Source organism: Triturus cristatus, chromosome 7 (assembly GCF_964204655.1).
Source record: "Triturus cristatus chromosome 7, aTriCri1.1, whole genome shotgun sequence".
Taxonomy (NCBI): domain Eukaryota; kingdom Metazoa; phylum Chordata; class Amphibia; order Caudata; family Salamandridae; genus Triturus; species Triturus cristatus.
In genome coordinates, this window is record NC_140590.1 from 186,842,562 (window position 1) to 186,862,744 (window position 20,183).

The window sequence follows — 20,183 nt, forward strand, 5'->3', positions numbered from 1 at the left end:
ACTCACCTCTCCGTCGGTACCCCGCGCTAGCAGCTGAGCTGGAAGGGGAGGTGGCGGACCGGCCGGGGGAGTATCCTAATAAAGACCAATGAGCGTCCGTCTTCGTCACTTTCAACGGAGCGCTTAGAGGGACAAAAACCGTGTCTGGTTTCTCGACAGAGGGGAACTTGGGTAATGTAGTTGTATAACAAAGTTCCTCTACAGAGCGTATATCGGCGACATCTTGGAGTGTCTGCCGAAGAGGTATAATCAAAGTGTTTTATATGACAAACTGATGCGTAGCAAAGCGCAAGTCGTATGAGAGGCCACTCAGCGTACATTACGATTATATGCTATGAAAGTGTCACCCTAAGGATATAAACAGTGCTATGTCACATATTTGTAGGAATAAGGAATTCCAATAATCCGAAAGGCCACTTAGCATAAATTATAAAATGTATGCTGAAATGGTGGCGCAATCAGGATGTAAACATTGTGATGTTGCATAAAAACCGATGGTATAGTTTACTAAAGCCATAGGTGGTGTCAGTCAATGATACTAAAAAAAGGGGGGGGGGGGTGGTAAATCCTCATCTGTTATCACGTGTTTGTCAGAGTTAGGTGAAACCTAAACATAGTTGGGGGATAAAGATGCCATGTGTAATACTCAGAGATGCCAAAAGAGGAGATGTAGACTATTTACTCATAATAGACACTCCAGATAAAATGAGTGATGTCCTGTGTACAAGAATGGTAGAGATCAAAAAAACTTTTAAAGCTACATCATGTGTTGATGTCTCACAAAATTGCAGATTACAGGGATGACCACGGGATATCGTCGTTAAGACCTAATAGATCACTTTTGAGTTTAAACACCCATTTTTGTTCTTTTAGGAACAAAAATCTGCTGATGTCTGTAACATGGGTGGGGATGAAGGGTTGTTCTAAGATCACCCATCTCAAATCCTCCGGTTTATGACCCAAAGACAGAAAGTGGTTGGTGAGTTTGGTGGCTTGTTTACTCCGTCTGATGGTGCTTTTATGTTCATTAATACGAGTTTTGATCTTTCAATCAGGGTATTGGTAATTGTGGTAGGTTTCGCCCGTGGTCTTGTGTGAACTAGGTTGTCTCTAAGGTTGGTACCTCTTTTGAAAGAGAAGAGGGGAGGAGGTAAAGCCTCATTCCCTACGTTTAAAATCCGCCAATGTCTCCTGATCGTTTTTTGTACATGGTTAGACCACGTGCTGAATGTATTGACACAGGTCATTCTCAACAATGGTGGTTTTGGTACTGGAGGTTCTAGAAGTGCCCCACGGTGGTTATTGGTGGCTCTTTTCCAAGCGCGTCTGACCAAGTTCTTTGGGTATTGTCTATCTTGTAGCTGACTAGATAGCTCTTCTGCATGACGATTGAAAGTGGTTAGATCAGAGCAATTCCTGCGAATACGCAGGAACTGTCCTATAGGTAAATTTTCCCGGAGTGATCTAGGGTGGTAACTTTGAAAGCTCAAAAGAGAGTTCTTTGAGAAAGGTTTTCTGTATAGCTCACTCCCCAGTCTGCCCTGATCAGGGCAAATCACGATGTCTAGAAAAGGCAATCGAGTTTTGTCATAAGCTACTGTGAAACGTAAAAAATCGTTCTGTTCGTTTAGCCATGCATGGAAATCCAGCAGAGAGGCAAGGGACCCATGCCACACTACCAGAATATCATCAATGTACCTTCTCCATATCTTTATCTGCTCTCTAAATGGATTGGACTGTCTGAGTACATTGTGCTGTTCGAAGAGATGGACATACAGATTGGCTAAGCTCGGCGCGAAAATGCTGCCCATGGATGTTCCTGAGACTTGCAGATAAATTGTCTCCTCGAACCTGAAGAAATTTTCCATCATAGCCAACCTGGCACATTCCATAATGAAATGAACCGGTGTGATGGTGTCGAGGGTTCTCATCTCTAGAAGACTCTCTATGGCTTCTAGGGTCTCCGTTTGTGGAATAGAGGTGTATAAAGATTCCACATCGAAGCTCACCAATATGTCTGACTCCGTGTCAAAAACAATGTCTGGAAGCAGACGAAGGACGTCCTTGGTGTCTTGCAGGTAACTCGGCATCTCCCTTGGACCCTCCTTACCCACACTCTCCCTCTTTGTGTAGGGTTTTTCTTGTATTAAGTCTTAGAGCAGCTACGGCTGCGGGTCCTTTACATTTGGGAAGATTCACTATTTTCTTATGACGTTTGGCAATTTATGAATATGGCAGAACTCACAGGTCTAGCTTTTAATGAAGATATGCTCCAATCGATACTGAGCACTAATCCAAGTATCTTAGATTCTTTACCTTCTGTCACGAGCAATACTCAGGATGATTGGCAATCCTTACTCAGTTTAAAGAATTCCCACTCTCGCACCTTTATTCACGGTGCCATCATGACTGAGTATCTGAGGAACAACAGTGCCCCCATGGGCCTAATAGTGACAAACACCCCCAGACTCTTTCTTTCAGATAAGATATTTCTCAAAGACTGGTCACTAATCGCGTGGCGCTGTACACGCGATTGGTTAATCCTTATCATTAACACGGCCAAAAGGGTAGCTGATGCCATACTTATTGAGATCCAAACTTTGGAGGGGCAGATCAAGACTACCATCTCAAGCGCCATCTTCTTAAGAAACCTGGAAGAGACAAATAAAACTAATAAAGAGCATAAAGACTCGATATTACTGACCAAAATAGACAAATTTAAAAAGGATCTAGCGCGCTTCTCCTTCGAAAAGGTATATCCTTACACCAGTGAGCAGTATGTCCCACCTGAGTACAATAGGAAAGGTAGAAGATATGGGTCCAACTACTCTTCGTCTGGGTCAGATACCTGTTCCACTGACTCAGATTCCCAGAACAATGCACAACCACCGAGGAGAGGTAGAGGACAGTCTCGGCCTAATTTCAGACAAAACATGCCACACCCTTACCAACAAGGAACACCTTGGTGGCCGCCCGCTCCATGGGGCTACCAACCTCCTTTTTCCCAACCACCACTTCCTTTTCCAGCTCAGGCTCCATTCTTTGGCCAACCGCCTTTTTTAGGATCAGGTCGCGGACGAAATCGGGGAAGAAGGAGAGGGCCCCCACAGGTACATTGGCAAACGGAGGAACCACAACAACCGAATACCCGGAGCAGGAAGGGACAACCACAACCAGGGACCAGCACGAGCACAACGAATTAGTTGTGAATCTTAGTACCAAAGTTTTGACATCTGATGAACAACGAGTCCTTAACAAAGGTTTGGGGTTTGTCCCTACCAATGAAGGAGATCCATTCCAGCTCCGTTGTGAATTGGCTAAATTCTTCAGGAAGATACGTCTTCACTTCTTCTTTAAGGACAAAGACCGTACAACTTCTGCAGATGATTCCCCTGACAGGAATACAGGCCTGAAAATTGCCTCTACTTTCAACCCTCCAGTTCATCTTGTTCCAGATCGCGTAAAAGTATTTGAACAAGCAGTGATCCAAGACATTACCACCTATAATGCCAGAGAAAACAAGGTTTATCATAATCTTTCGAAGAAGGACAAACAAGCCTTAATGGCACTTGCGAAGGATGATTCCATCACGATAAAACCGGCAGACAAAGGCGGAGCAATTGTCATTTTAGACACAGAGACATACCGCACTGAATGCCTGAGACAACTTGACAATCTTGCAGCGTATAAACCGCTCTCTGAAGATCCTACTCCCAGACTCACGAGAGAGATTAAAACCCTCGTTGATGATGCACAAGCTGCTGGCTGGATCACAGAACAAGAATCCAATTTCCTAACCACCAAATACCCGGTCATGCCATACTTTTATGTCTTACCAAAGATCCATAAAGAACAAAGACCACCTCCAGGGCGACCGATAATATCAGGTATAGGCTCTCTGTTAGAACCTCTTTCCACTTTTGTGGATTTCTTTTTGCAGCCGCTCGTGAAGGAGATGCCGAGTTACCTGCAAGACACCAAGGACGTCCTTCGTCTGCTTCCAGACATTGTTTTTGACACGGAGTCAGACATATTGGTGAGCTTCGATGTGGAATCTTTATACACCTCTATTCCACAAACGGAGACCCTAGAAGCCATAGAGAGTCTTCTAGAGATGAGAACCCTCGACACCATCACACCGGTTCATTTCATTATGGAATGTGCCAGGTTGGCTATGATGGAAAATTTCTTCAGGTTCGAGGAGACAATTTATCTGCAAGTCTCAGGAACATCCATGGGCAGCATTTTCGCGCCGAGCTTAGCCAATCTGTATGTCCATCTCTTCGAACAGCACAATGTACTCAGACAGTCCAATCCATTTAGAGAGCAGATAAAGATATGGAGAAGGTACATTGATGATATTCTGGTAGTGTGGCATGGGTCCCTTGCCTCTCTGCTGGATTTCCATGCATGGCTAAACGAACAGAACGATTTTTTACGTTTCACAGTAGCTTATGACAAAACTCGATTGCCTTTTCTAGACATCGTGATTTGCCCTGATCAGGGCAGACTGGGGAGTGAGCTATACAGAAAACCTTCCTCAAAGAACTCTCTTTTGAGCTTTCAAAGTTACCACCCTAGATCACTCCGGGAAAATTTACCTATAGGACAGTTCCTGCGTATTCGCAGGAATTGCTCTGATCTAACCACTTTCAATCGTCATGCAGAAGAGCTATCTAGTCAGCTACAAGATAGACAATACCCAAAGAACTTGGTCAGACGCGCTTGGAAAAGAGCCACCAATAACCACCGTGGGGCACTTCTAGAACCTCCAGTACCAAAACCACCATTGTTGAGAATGACCTGTGTCAATACATTCAGCACGTGGTCTAACCATGTACAAAAAACGATCAGGAGACATTGGCGGATTTTAAACGTAGGGAATGAGGCTTTACCTCCTCCCCTCTTCTCTTTCAAAAGAGGTACCAACCTTAGAGACAACCTAGTTCACACAAGACCACGGGCGAAACCTACCACAATTACCAATACCCTGTGGAACTTGCCACCGGTACAGGGGCATTTCCCATGTGGCCAGTGCTCTGTTTGTCCTCAAACTCAGTCAACTAAAACCATCGATATTGGTACCAACTCACCATGGATCCTAAAAAAACACACAAATTGCAACACAGAAAGGGTGATCTATCTCATAACCTGCCCCTGTTCATTGCGATATGTGGGTATGACCACAAGAAAGATCAAAACTCGCATTAATGAACATAAAAGCACCATCAGACGGAGTAAACAAGCCACCAAACTCACCAACCACTTTCTGTCTTTGGGTCATAAACCGGAGGATTTGAGATGGGTGATCTTAGAACAACCCTTCATCCCCACCCATGTTACAGACATCAGCAGATTTTTGTTCCTAAAAGAACAAAAATGGGTGTTTAAACTCAAAAGTGATCTATTAGGTCTTAACGACGATATCCCGTGGTCATCCCTGTAATCTGCAATTTTGTGAGACATCAACACATGATGTAGCTTTAAAAGTTTTTTTGATCTCTACCATTCTTGTACACAGGACATCACTCATTTTATCTGGAGTGTCTATTATGAGTAAATAGTCTACATCTCCTCCTTTGGCATCTCTGAGTATTACACATGGCATCTTTATCCCCCAACTATGTTTAGGTTTCACCTAACTCTGACAAACACGTGATAACAGAAGAGGATTTACCACCCCCCCCCCTTTTTTTAGTATCATTGACTAACACCACCTATGGCTTTAGTAAACTATACCATCGGTTTTTATGCAACATCACAATGTTTACATCCTGATTGCGCCACCATTTCAGCATACATTTTATAATTTATGCTAAGTGGCCTTTCGGATTATTGGAATTCCTTATTCCTACAAATATGTGACATAGCACTGTTTATATCCTTAGGGTGACACTTTCATAGCATATAATCGTAATGTACGCTGAGTGGCCTCTCATACGACTTGCGCTTTGCTACGCATCAGTTTGTCATATAAAACACTTTGATTATACCTCTTCGGCAGACACTCCAAGATGTCGCCGATATACGCTCTGTAGAGGAACTTTGTTATACAACTACATTACCCAAGTTCCCCTCTGTCGAGAAACCAGACACGGTTTTTGTCCCTCTAAGCGCTCCGTTGAAAGTGACGAAGACGGACGCTCATTGGTCTTTATTAGGATACTCCCCCGGCCGGTCCGCCACCTCCCCTTCCAGCTCAGCTGCTAGCGCGGGGTACCGACGGAGAGGTGAGTCCTCAAGCGCGTTGTTATCTGACTTTTGTTTTTGTCTTTAGACATTATATTAATATTATACGCATAAGCCATAGGTGAGGAGCGAGTCTTCAAGCGTGATATGACACGTCTTTATGTCTTAGCCAGAGTGTTCACTGCTTCAGTTACCGAGCACTATGGCCGTCCTAACGAGGGTCTTAATGCGAATTTAAAAGACTCGTGTTGCATTATTGACCCGCTCATAATCGTGTGCCAGCATTACAGCGCAATTTTAAATATGCTAGCATACACAGACATTTGTGTTATCAGCGGTTGATTACACTTGACTAGACTGTTTGATTCTGCCATTCTTTCATAATTGCATCTACAAACGACACATTGTGGAAGTTTTTTCTCCTTCCCCCCCACTATAACACAATGGAATATACAACCTTGGGGCTAATTACTGTACACATTGATGCTCTCTTCCTCATAGAGCGGTGCCTCCAGTCCTGAGCGGATGCCAGGCGAGGCGAGGTACATACCCGAAAATTGACGGGTAAGTACATAAACAACTTCTTGATATGCCTACCATTTTGTGTAAACAATAACTTCTACTTGTATTGTGCCAATGACCGCTAGTACACTGTATCTAGCCATATTTGTGTTGGATATTGATACTTTTCAGAAATGATTGATTTTTCTCTTCTATTGTAACTAGGTTCCTGTTTTCCCCCCCAAAAAATTCCAGGGAAACGGACTAGCATAAAAAGGTCGTATTGGGAATTCATCCCAACTATTAGCTTACTTAAGTTTCCTTTTTTCACGTTTTTTGCAGTAGCGCATAAGGTCCTGATGAGAGCTTGGACTCCATAGTCCGATAGCCGAAACATGTAGACCGCCACCCTGACAGTTATTTGTTACACTGTCCACGCACTGTTTTTAAAGTGGCATCAAGACAGCACCAGAATAAAATTGTTTGTGTTTTGATAGCCATTTTTAATAGCACTTTTTCCTTTTATATTCTTGGCACTGCAAACCATCACCCTACCTTTGGTCACTCACGACTGGGACTACCATACAACCGCCATAATTACCCAAGTGGTTGGTCGTTATGGTTTAGCTCAGAGTTCCCAGATGATGAATAGCCACCTTTGTGGGTGATGGGAACTCAACCTTTTTGGGTATACCCCAGATGGTTTTCACTCTACTGAATATATCAGGTATCCACACAGAACTTTTAGACCCACAGTATTTTTTGGTATGATACTTGAACAGAGTGAACACCATTATATTGGGCTTCGCCTCTGAGGGTTACAAATTCAACTTTAAAAAGTCCAGAATTGCCCATCTCAACGTCCTTTTCCTAGGATATGAACTTTCAAGTGAAGGCAAAAGCCCGGCAGCCAACTTTTTAGATAAGTGTACACTGCTCCAACCTCTAAAAACGCTGAAAAACTTACAGTCGATTCTAGGTTTCCTAAATTTTGGAAGAACATACATTCTAAACTACGCAGAGAGGGTTAAACCTCTCTACAAATTAATCAAACCTGATTTCAAAGCCACAACTTGGACACAAGAACACACAGAAATTCTGTGTGCACTTCAAACAGACTTGTTAGCAACTAAACACTTGCAAACACGCGTAAAAGTATGCAACTTAGTGATCCGAATCATTCCAGGTCAATGCGGATTCACCTACTTAACTTTTAAAGAAGGTGAAAAAGTACCAATTGCATACAAATCACACTTGTATACACAAGCAGAAATGAAATTCACTTCTACAGAAAAAATTCTGACAGCAGTTCAAATCGCTGTAGCAAAAGAAAGAGCCCTAGCACAGGGAAAACACATTATGGTTGTGACTCCTATACCAGCCTTAGAGGCAGTAACTAAAGGTAGCATTCCGAATGCAAACGCTTTACATCCGAGATGGATGCAATGGGTTAATTCTCTTGCTGCAACTGATGTTGAATATGTTTTTGATGCTTACTTGAAAACACAAGCATTCCTGCAATACGAACACAAATGTCCTCTGCCTACTGAAATTCTCCCTCTGGATCAGTACGAATTTATAATTTATACTGATGGATCTGCACAACCCACTACGAAGAGTAAACAAGCTTACAGTGCAGCATGCGCGATCGTTAAAGGTCGTATGCGCAATGGCAAATTCATAACAATGGTCACAAAAACGCAATATCTAGGAGATTGTACAGCTCAGCGAGCTGAACTACAAGCATTTAAGATGGCACTTGAAAACAAGGATCGCGAATTCCCCACACTCATAGTGTGCGATTCTTTTTACTGTGTTCAATCTTACAATTAATATTTTCAGAATTGACTTCAAAATGGCTTCAAAGATGCAAAAGGTGGCACAATCAAGCATAAAACGCTTTTGGCAACAAGTAGTTCAGTTTCAAAATGGACTACAAAACACTCTTGTGATACATACGCTGAGTCATAAACGTGATGGTGTTCACGTTGAAGGGAATTAATTGGCTGATGAAGCCGCGAAAGGGGCTGTGCAAACGGCTTCCGTAGCTGCCATCAGTCATTCAAAAACGAAAATAGACAGTGAAATAATGCTGGCTGTCAATGCTTCAAGCAAAGGCAGCGGTGCAGCGTTACCTAAAAGATTTCCACTCATATATAATTGATGCGAACAGCGTTCCGTTTGCTTGAATCCCTCGAGTGGGGGAACGGGTAATACCAAACATGGACGAAGAGCAGCTTTGATTTACGAAGCCCATTTGGGAGAGGGTCTGACACATCAGGGGATCTCTAAAACAACTTTAGAACTAAAAGAGATGTACTGGTGACCAGGAATGAATACATTGATTCACACTTTTATCAATGAATGCATAGACTGCAATAGAGATCGCAGTACAGAACGCCACCAGGTACCTGTATACAACGTAGCCAGCCTAGTACAGACACCATTGTTAGATAGCACTAGACTATCTACATGCAACCATCCCTGTGGACGAATGCAGTCCCACAAACACTAAATCAAGGTTCCTATGGATGTGGCCTCAGCGCTCGGTTGACGCTCGAACTATTATAAAAGGTTTGCGAGTCTTTATCGGCACATACGCAATTGTCACACTACATTCTGACCAGGGTCCTGCGTTTAGCTCTCGAGCTTATAAAGAAGCCATGGCCAGTTTGGGCGTAGCATTGCGGTATTCTTCTCCATTCCATCCTGAGGGAAATTCTGTTGTGGAAAGAGAAAACCGGGACATAAAGCAGTCTATAACAGCTAGGGTATTAGGTTTGGGTGATGGGTGGGTCAAACACCTTTATGGGGTCCAGCGCGCACTGAATAACTTGCCAAGAAGTTCTCTAGGGGGTGTCACTCCATATGAAGTTCTATTTGGAACTAGAATGTTGGTACCGGACCTTGATATGCAAGGCACAGTGAAATTTGATATCAAAGATCTTTTGGCTGTTTTACAGGATTTAAATGAACTAAGAACGAAACAAAGCAACGTGCTCCTGAAGCCAACCATCACTGGGGAAAAAACAGCCGTCCCAGTAAGGCCTGTCTGGATCCCAAAGCTTGGAGATCTAGTCATAGAAAAGATTGCGGACAAGAAGTAATTTGGGCCTTCTTACAGGCAACCAGTACCTGTCCTAGCAATCCACGGATCAAGAACAGTACTTTTGCCGCCCCTTGCTGGTAAAAAGGAGAAGAGATTTGTGTCCATCGACCTGATCAAACCACACTATGTGGCCGATACTAAGCAGAAGGCCAAGTGGACTCCGCCAATGTAGCAGACATTCTCCTCTAGCTACAATCCAAGAGGTTCAAACTGAGAGACTCATCACCTTGGAAGATTCTACAGTGAGAAATAAAGGACTAAGCAACAAAGGTATGGAGCTCGTCCCTCTTGAGACCCAAATAACAGTTCGTCCTGATACACGACTACAATGAAGTAACAAGTGATCAACTGGTTCCAGCAATTTCAACTAATCCTGAAGCAATTCCAACCATTGACAGAACTGCCTCTGGCTATTTCATGAACTTTGATACATTTTCTGAGGATCCCAGCAAACCTGAAACGACGCCAGCACAAAGAACTTTCAAAGAACAAGCAACAGACTTTTTTCATCTCCTGAAAAAGACTTATCTGGTTTCACCATGGATTGAACTATGGATTGTTTTGGGAATATTCTTCTTTCTACCATGGTTAGCTCTGGTAATAACTCTGGGTATGCTGATAGATGGAAGATATATTCACATGGACACAGCAAGTAAAAGAGTGAACTTACTTCTCCAGCCACACAAATCATTCCATCGTGAAGCAAGAGACTTGTCAAGAGTGAACAACACAGCCGTTCCTATACATGATGGTATAGTTTGGGACCAAACTCAATATGACATTTTTGGCCCGTCGGAGCTTTTGAAGATTCCACACTTATTTAAAATTTCATTAAGTGACTTTATTACCTTTAGTACCTTTTCTGATGATTGGGACTTTGAGACTGTTAATAACATGATGTCTGATCTAGAAATGTCTGCAGTATTCACAAATCATGAATATTTAGAGAGTTCATCAGACTATGAACAAATGTATTGTTATAACCACTATGGCCATCATTTCTTGCATAAATCTGCAACACCTAGAAATGTATTTATGTATAACCAATGGGAACATTGTCCTACACCTCCAAAGGGTAGTTCGAAAACTTTTGCAATGAAATTTCCATATTTTTCAGGGTTCAACTTATCATATCCAGAAACGTTTTACTTTAAAAATGTGAACAAGACAGGAACGAAAAATATGTTGACCAATACGAAACAGATTTATTCTGCAGCCTTTATTGCCTAACTGTCTAGACAGGGTTTTGACTTTTGGAAAGACAACATTGAGACAAAATATGTCTGGGGTACAAAAGATTGGCAAATACAGGGGGTAGCTTTGTTTAGAGCCTGTATCATCCCTGAGCAAATTATGTTTTTGAGTGACACTGTACAACAAATGTCTTGCCGTGGATTAGCCAAGATCAAAGACATGAAGACACCGACCATACGTATACCTGCAAGTAATAGCACTACACGGGGGGAGGTCGACATACATAATATTTTGCATCACAACAGATCAGATCCAGAATGGAAAAAATGGTCGATCAGGCCCACAGACACAAACAACTGTCAAGATCGATTCCTGAACAAAACACAGGGTTTCACTATAAATAGGCCAGACCCACTCTATGTTCAAAGACAGCATCCAGGGGTAGTAACAACATATAGTGTAGGGAAACTTTGCCTTGATTGGATACAGAAAGCTACATTGATGGATGTAAAACAACACTTAACTTTACTTCAAGAAAGTGCAGACCTTAGGAAATTCTTGCTAGGACCAGGAAAACCTTGTCAAAAATGTTTCATATATGCCTGTATCTACGCTGCTTATAATGAAGCATGGAAGCTTACCCAAGCAGAGACTGCAGAACGAATACGAGAAATTGATAGTATTAATTTAGAGAAAACTCTCTCTGTAGTAGACAATGGGTTAACGACTCTGTCGTCCAGAATATATTCATTGGACAGCATTGTGTCTTCTGTCATAGACATCATGGAACATGACTTGGTCATATTGCAATATGGTCAGTCTCAGCTACTTTCTATCATGCTATTGGGCTGGACGCTACAAAACTTGCGTGCGGGCTATGTGCCTTGGCATTTAATCAACACTACGTCACTGTTTTCAGAATTCAATCTCACTGATAAACAGATCAAACTGGCACAAAGGGGAGCAGACTACACTGTGCTGAGCATTGAAAAGTTGGAGAAATTACCATTCACGGTGGCAGAAAAAACAGCTACTGAATGGCTCATACATGGTAAAATAACTCTGCCTGTTACAACTTTCCATTTTCAGTATTGCCTAAAATATATACTAGAAGGCAAATATGAAAGGTTGGGTAAAGGATACATCAAGACAGCCTGGGATTTACCTTACACACATAGATGTTGGAGTGGGGAACTGTGAAAACGCACTAAGCGGTTCTCTCCTTTGTCAGGGTATTAACTTACACGGGGCCTGTGATGGTTCCACTACAAACTTATACTGTCACTGAAGGTTCACCGGCTGCAGTGATTAATCCAATTTTTGGCCAACGTTCTGATGGGAGTTACATTATGTTGAATGATCACAGCTGCTGTGGCATGTTGCCAGGTATTCCATATCTAGTTATGGTTACATCCAGGGTCACTTGCTGTATGCAAGTCTTGTTTCCACAAATAGACACAGTCAGGGAGTCGCCTTTATGGGCCTTCAATGAACATCAATTCTATACAAATTGATACTCTGAGCAGAATGAAAGCCATTCCTTTACAGAAAACAGTGCCACTAACCTCGGCCAGAGAAACCTATGATCTCCAAGTCGCAAGGACTTCTGCTGGGATACATACCCTTTTGTATACAAACAGCCCTGTACATTTCTCAGAAATGTTAGGTCGTATCGTAAACATGTCTGATACGAGCGGTATTATACATGTATTTAAGAACGTGTGTGCAGGATGTAGGAGAGTAGGATCTGCTTCACATGTTTACCCCCACTTTTTGCTGGTGTTTCACTGTTTTTTCGACTTTAGTCTGGCTGGGACCCTGCTAATCAAGGCCCCAGCCTAGCTGCTTCCTCTCTAAAATGATTCCATGTACTTTAGGTACAGTTCAGATTGGATCTGAGGTGCCCTTATAAGTCCCTAGTATATGATATACTATGTACCCAGGGCATAGGTACCCCAGAGGTCTACCAGGGGCTGAAGCATGTATTATGCCACCCATGGAAAGCCACCCAAAATGACACCACAGGTCTGCTACTGCAGCCTAAGTAAGGTGGTGCATGCACCCCTTACTGTGATATAGGTTACCTATATCACTATATATATACACACATATGAACCTATAAGTCACCCCTATGGCAGGCCTTATCAATCCTGAAGGCAGAGTGCTTGGTTCTTATGTAAGAGGGTGCCCCTGCATGAGCAGAGCCCCTCTGCAGCATTCAGAGACCCTTCTCTGATGCTGTTTGTAGTGCAGCCTGACTACATACACTTAAGTGCATTATAACCACATAGTAAATGCTAACTCTGGACTGGCTGCACGGAAGCATGAAGTGTTTGGTGTCAAACACCTTCGAATCATACCCCCACACCAGTAACTGGTGTGGGAGTATGATCCCACCCTTCTAGAGCGAGAGACATGACAGCACTAGTATACCCGACAGAAACTTAATAGAGCCCTAGCAACACAAAATGGATGCTGCAGCCACAGACACGGGTCTGGCCTCCTGCTGCTGACCGAAACTCCGGCAGGGGAGGCCTGGACAATAGGTTTCCTGTCACAGGGAGATGTAATCACCTCCCAGACAGGCTTATGTGTATTGGGGCTGGGTGGGAGCACTCTGAGTGCTTTGAAGTCCTGCACTGGGGGGCACATTTGGTGTCCCTGTGCATAGTCCAGCTCAAACCGGTTCAGGGGCTTTCAGCCCCTGCTCTGGCTTGAAACTGGACAAAGGAAATGGGTGTAGCCACCCCTCTTTCCAAACCCTCCCATAGGTGGGTCCCCAGAGTATGTCCAACCCCCTACCTTAGTATAAGTATGGGACCACTGTCCTTAGCACTTTAGATTACCCTGGACAAAACTCTGAAGCTGAATCCTGGACCTTCGACACTCTTCTCAAGATCAGAGGACTGAAGAAATCTCCCTTGGGGTAAAGGAGTGACTCCCCTGCTTGGCAGGCACCAACGAAGCAATTTGCCGGTCTGCATCATCGAAGCTCCCGCCGGACTCTGAAGTATTTGCAGCCCAGGAAGAGGATTTCCAGACATCTCAGAGGCCGACCTGAGTCCCCAGCAAAGCTAAGACCCGCAGCCCTCGAGAGTAGTGTGGAACCGGAACTCATGGTCACCATGCATTTCTGCAAGTGCATTGACTTCTCGATGTCTATTTAAGTCGTGCTTGGGCTGACTTGTAGCCCCTACCTTGACCACTAAATCCACTGAAGATTGTTGGCCTGGTCAATCCGAGTGACCCATGGGCTGCCATTTTGTGTTTCATCTTGAGGTCCCTTTGCGATCCCTGGTCCGTTGACTGGTGGATCCCTGATGGGGTAACTTTGTATTTCCTTGGGCTTTCCTGGTCGCTCCAGATGTGCCCTGACTCCCCACCAAGTGGTGAGTCCCACAAATCTTGCTGGTCTGCACCAAAGCATCTTTCTTATTTCTGTGTGGGTTGCTGTTGCCAAGGCTTGTTGTGTTCAATCTGGACACCGATGCTGCAGCACTCGACATCCTTTGTGGGACAGCTTGAATCAAGCTCCTGGGTGTCCTCGACACCTCCTGTTCCTCGTGGCTGAAGAGTCAAGCTTAGCCTCCTTCACCTGAAATCACCCGACATCGGTGGGCATCTGCTCATCGCCTTCCTGGTCACTGGTAAGTGACCCAGACTCTGTCCCCTCTGCTTTCAGGTTCTTCTCATCATCGATCTAGGCTTGGATCTCTTCGGACACTTCGCATCTTCACTGCAGCAGCACTTCTTCGCCAGCTCCCATTGAAATCGATGACGCAACCCGACACCAAAAGACACCTATGCACCCAGCTTCCCTGGGTGAGGTAACACGAGTACTTCGGTGCTCCCGAGGGTGCTAGCCCTAGAACTTCCTAACTCCAAAAGGGTTTGGTCCTGACTCATTTCTATGTGTCCCTAATCTTTAAAAATCTAACCGCGACTTTCCACATAGAAGCTAACGGGAGCTTGTGGCTGTGTTCACACACTACCCACGGCCCCCGTGGGTCCCCTGTGTCACTACCTTGGGTGGTTCCTTAGGGTCCCAGTGGTTCTACAGGCTCTAGGCCTTGTGTCTAGTTAAGTCGTGGTTCTTATACCACTATTTTAGTATATGTTTTGGCTCGCCCCTAGGGCCTGACATGTATTTGCGCTATTTTACTGTGATTATTGAAGTGTAACTTATGTGTTAAGACCTCTAGTCTCATAAAGAGACTAGGAGGGTGTGTTTAGTAATAAATACATATATTTTATATATATACCTGGTGTGGATATCTTTCATTTAGTGACTCAAGAGTTTATAGGCTGGTAAAACAAGCTGCTTTACATTCCTTCAAGACTTAGCCTGAAGGCTGCTCTCCATAGCTACCACTAGGATAGCTTTCAATAAAGGTTGTCTTTAACCTATAACCAATAAGGGGTTGTTTGGACTGATACAAGGTGCCCACTATAACTAGTGGACAGCATATATCAGGCTAACTTCTCACATTGGTGGCAGCGGTGGTATTCCAGCTTGCTATTGTTTACCAGATAATCTCAATTGAGTAACTACCTGAAAACCAATAAAGGTACCCTAGGTACATATAATACAAGCTTTAGAATAACAGGAAGTTCTACTGAACTTAGAGTTGTGTGTTAAGGGATAGCACACCCTTTCTACAACTCAAGAGAGTTTAGTAGGCCACACTAGAGTAGGTAGTGCAATACACCACACCACACTAGTAATGTCTTCAAGGCCAGGAACCAGAAGGTCCTTGCCAGAAGCCAATGGGCTTCAAGATTCCCAGTATGATAGACTCCCATTCATGGAACTGAGTGCTTTATGTACAACTAGGAAACTGAAGACAGGCAAAAGTCCAACCACCCAGCATCTCATAGAGGTACTCTGGCAGGATGACCTTAGCAGATCTTTAGGATCTGAAGGGCGAGGCAGAGTGGGTGGGACAGCACCCGAGGAAAGGCCTAGGGGTGAAATTCCCCATGATATGACCTCTGAGGCTGGCCAGGCAGATGACAATGATCTGGACCTGGAAAATCCAGCTCCCCTAGACAGTGATGGAAAGGACCATAATGGACGCCTCTTTATCCCTCCTGGGAGAGTTGGTGGTGGGCCAAAAAGGTCAAGATCTCCCTCAGTGGAGTCTAACAATTCTAACTCATCTATAGGGACCTCAATCTCCTCTCATAGGAGGGAAACCTCTCAGGAGAGAAGCGAGAGAATGCTTAAGTATGAGGAAGCTCAGCTTGAATTCAGTAGAAAGCAGGTAGCCCTAGATAAGGAGGCCCTAGAGCTCCACAGAGCTAGAAAAAAGTTGGGACTAGAGTCCCATGGTGGCAGCAACATCCCTAGAGATAGGGAAAGGTCTCATGACCATAGAAACCTAAATAAGATTGTCCCTCCCTACCAGAGTGCGTATGACATTCACAAATGGATAACTGCACTGGAAAGGGCCTGTAAAGAACAAAGGGTCTCCCAGGAGCAGTGGGCAGCAATCCTATGGCTCTCCTTTGCAGACAAATGTAGAGATAAGCTCCTCACTGTTAGAGAGGAGGAGGCAGAAGATTACAACAGTCTGAAGAGTGCTTTAATTGATGGGTTTGGCCTAACCACTGAGCAATAAAGGTTAAAGTTCAGGGATACCCAAAAGGCACAGACTCAGGACTGGGTAGACTTTGTAGATTGTGCTACTAAGGCTCTGGAAGGTTGGTTACGTGGCAGTAAAGTGCATGACTATCAAGGATTGTACAATTTGATTATGAGGGAGCAGATCCTTAATAATTGTCAGAATCAGCTGTTGCACCAGTACCTGGTAGACTCAGATCTGACATCTCCCCAAGAATTGGGAAAGAAGGCAGACAAGAGGGTCAGAACCACGGTGAGGCAGAAGGTACAGAGCCAAGGTGGTGAACCCAAGAAGCAAGATCCTAAAAACTCTGATAAGGGCGGGGAAAAGGGTAAAGACCAGAAGTCTTCACAAGCCCCACAAAAATCTTCTTCAGGTGGGGATTCACAGTCTAACAAGGGAAAAGGCCAAAAAAAACATGGTGCAAGATTTGTAAACAGAAAACTCACTGGACCAGTGATTGCACCAAGTCCAAAGAATCTACTCCAGCCACCATTGCCCCTAAGGCAAATGTTCCCCCTAGTACAGCTTCAATAGGTGGTGGCAATGTTCAGATTAAGGGTGTAGTAGGATTGACCCTTGGTTCTGAGATGGACTCTGACCTAGTCAGAGTTCCAACTCAGACTGTGCTTGTCTGTGATGGGGCATGGATATGTCCCCCTTTGTGAGCCCCAGTAATCTGGGCAAATACAGACAACAACCTTTAATAAATGGAATAGAGGCTTGGGCATTCAGGGATACAGGAGCATGTGTCACAATGGTGACAAAAGATCTTGGGGATCCTGGGCAGATTATACTTGGTGAAATGTACCAAGTGACCAATGATAGCAATGTCAGAACAGACTATTCTCTGGCAGTTGTTAACTTCTCCTGGGGAGGGGTAACTGGCCTTAAGAAGGTTGTGGTAAGTGCAGACCTACCAGTACAGTGCTTGCTTGGCAATGATCTAGAAACTTCAGCATGGGCTGAAGTGGAGCTCAGGACACATGCAGAAATGTTAGGGATACCTGCTCATGTCTTTGTTGTGACTAGGTCACAGGCAAAATGTTTAAAACTGGACAGGACCTGGATTCTGGAATAATGGACCAGGTGCCTCCCAAAGAGAAGGAGCAGTAGGGTTAAGGCAGTGCCTTCTCACCTGACTCAGAATGCTGATCAGCCTCCTCAGGAAGATGATCTTGAGCCTGAAGAAGGAACTGTCCCAGGGGAGCTTGAACCTGACCAGGTTGAGTTTTTGGGGACAGGGGGCCCTTCCCCAGGTCTGATCTGAGCCAGGAGCAGAAAACCTGCCCCTCTCTTGAACCCCTCAGAAAGCAAGCTGTTGATGATGCTGCTGGGAAATCTAGTGGCACACATACAGTTTATTGGGATGATGGACTGCTTTATTCAGAATGTAGAGACCCCAAGCCTGGTGCATCCAGGAGGTTGGTTATACCTCTGAAGTTTAGGGGCTGCCTATTGACACTAGCCCATGATACTCCCCTAGCAGGACACCTGGGCCAGAACAAGACTTGGGACAGAATTGTCCCTCAATTTCACTGGCCACACATGTCTGAAGACACTAAGGAGTTTTGTCGCTCCTGTGTGACCTGCCAAGCCAGTGGCAAGGCAGGTGGAACCACAAAGACCCCCCTGATACCACTACATGTGGTGGGGGTTCCCTTTGAGAGGGTTTGGATTGACATTGTTGGTCCCATGTTGGTCCCATTGTTGGTACGATGTGCACAGACAGCATCTGGGCACAGGTTTATACTGGTGGTGGTGGACCATGCCACCAGGTACCCAGAAGCAATTCCCCTAAGGACTACTACAGCACCTGTGGTGGCAAGAGCTCTCTTGAGTATATTCTCAAGAGTAGGTTTTCCTAAGGAGGTAGTATCTGACCGGGATGCAAACTTCATGTCTAGTTACTTGACTGCTATGTGGAAGGAGTGTGGAGTGAACTACAAGTTCACCAAACCCGATCACCCCCAATGCTATGGTTTAGTTGAAAGGTTCAACAAAACCTTAAAGGGCATGATTAAAGGACTCACAGAAAAGCTTAGGCGAAGATGGGACATACTCTTGCCCTGCCTTTTATTTGCATACAGGGAGGTGCCGCAAAGGGGGTTGGTTACAGCCCTTTTGAACTTTTGTTTGGTCACCCTGTCAGGGGTCCATTGTATCTGGTTAAGGAAGGATGGAAGTTCCCTCTCAAGCACCCCAAACAGGACACAGTGGACTATGTACTTGGTCTCCGCTCCAGGATGGCTGAGTATATGGAAAAAGGCAACCAAAAACCTTGAGGCTAGCCTGGAATTACAAAAAGCCTGGCATGACCAAACGGCAGTACTGACTGTTTACCAGCCAGGACAGAAAGTGTGGGTGTTGGAGCCTGTGGCCCCAGCAGCCATCCAGGACAAATAGAGTGGCCCCCATAAAATTGTTGAGCAGAAAGGGGAGGCCACCTACTTGGTAGACCTTGGAACCCCTAGGAGTCCCCACAGGGTACTTCATGTCAACAGACTAAAACCATATGTTGACAGGGCAGACATGGGCTTGCTCATGGCTACTGATGAAAGACAGGAGGAAGAGAGTGACCCACTCCCTGACCTGCTTTCTCAGAACCCTGATGATGGGTCAGTTGATGGTGTAGCCTTGGCAGGCAGCCTCACTGCCCAGCAGCAAACTGACTGCAGAAAACTTCTCAGCCAGCTCAGACATATGTTTTCTCTGACTCTAAGTCAGACTACCTGGTGCACTCATGAAGTGGACACTGGGGACAGTCTGCCTGTGAAGAATAAGATCTACAGGCAACCTGACCATGTCAGGGACTGTATAAGGACAGAAGTCCAGAATATGTTGGATTTGGGAGTTATTGAACCCTCAGTTAGCCCTTGGGCTAGTCCAGTAGTCCTGGTACCTAAACCTCAGACCACAGATGGCAAGAGAGAGATGAGGTTTTGTGTAGACTACAGGGTCTCAATGCAGTTACGAGGACTGATGCCCATCCCATCCCCAGGGCAGATGAGCTAATAGATACTTTGGCCTCAGCCAAGTTTCTAAGCACATTTGACCTGACAGCTGGCTACTGGCAGATCAGACTAGCTGATGATGCAAAGCCAAATACAGCATTTTATACCCCGAGTGGGCACTATCAATTTGTGGTAATGCCCTTTGGTTTGAAGAATGTACCTGCCACTTTCCAAAGGTTGGTGAATCAAGTCCTTATAGGCCTGTAAGACTATAGTGCAGCATATCTAGATGATATTGCTGTCTTTAGCTCCACCTGAGAGGATCACCTGGTCTACCTGAGGAATGTTTTGGAGGCCCTGCATAAAGCAGGCCTAACTATCAAGGCTACTTAGTGCCAGACCAGATAGGGTAGTCAGGTTGTGTACCTGGACCACCTTGTTGGTGGAGGCCAGGTTCAACCATTGCAGAGCAAAATCCAGACCATAATGGACTGGGTTGCTCTAACTACCCAGACTCAGGTGAGAGCCTTCTTAGGCCTGACTGGGTACTATAGAAGATTTGTCAAGGGGTATGGATCAATAGTGACACCCCTGAATGACTTAACCTTTAAG

At 44.7% G+C, this 20,183-nt stretch overlaps 1 protein-coding gene across 23 annotated transcripts in view; it reads right to left on the reverse strand.

Moving 5' to 3' along the window:
• The window catches only part of LOC146809181 (uncharacterized), a 1,126,689-nt gene that overhangs the window by 569,795 nt on the left and 536,711 nt on the right, over positions 1–20,183 (reverse strand). The window lies entirely within an intron of this gene.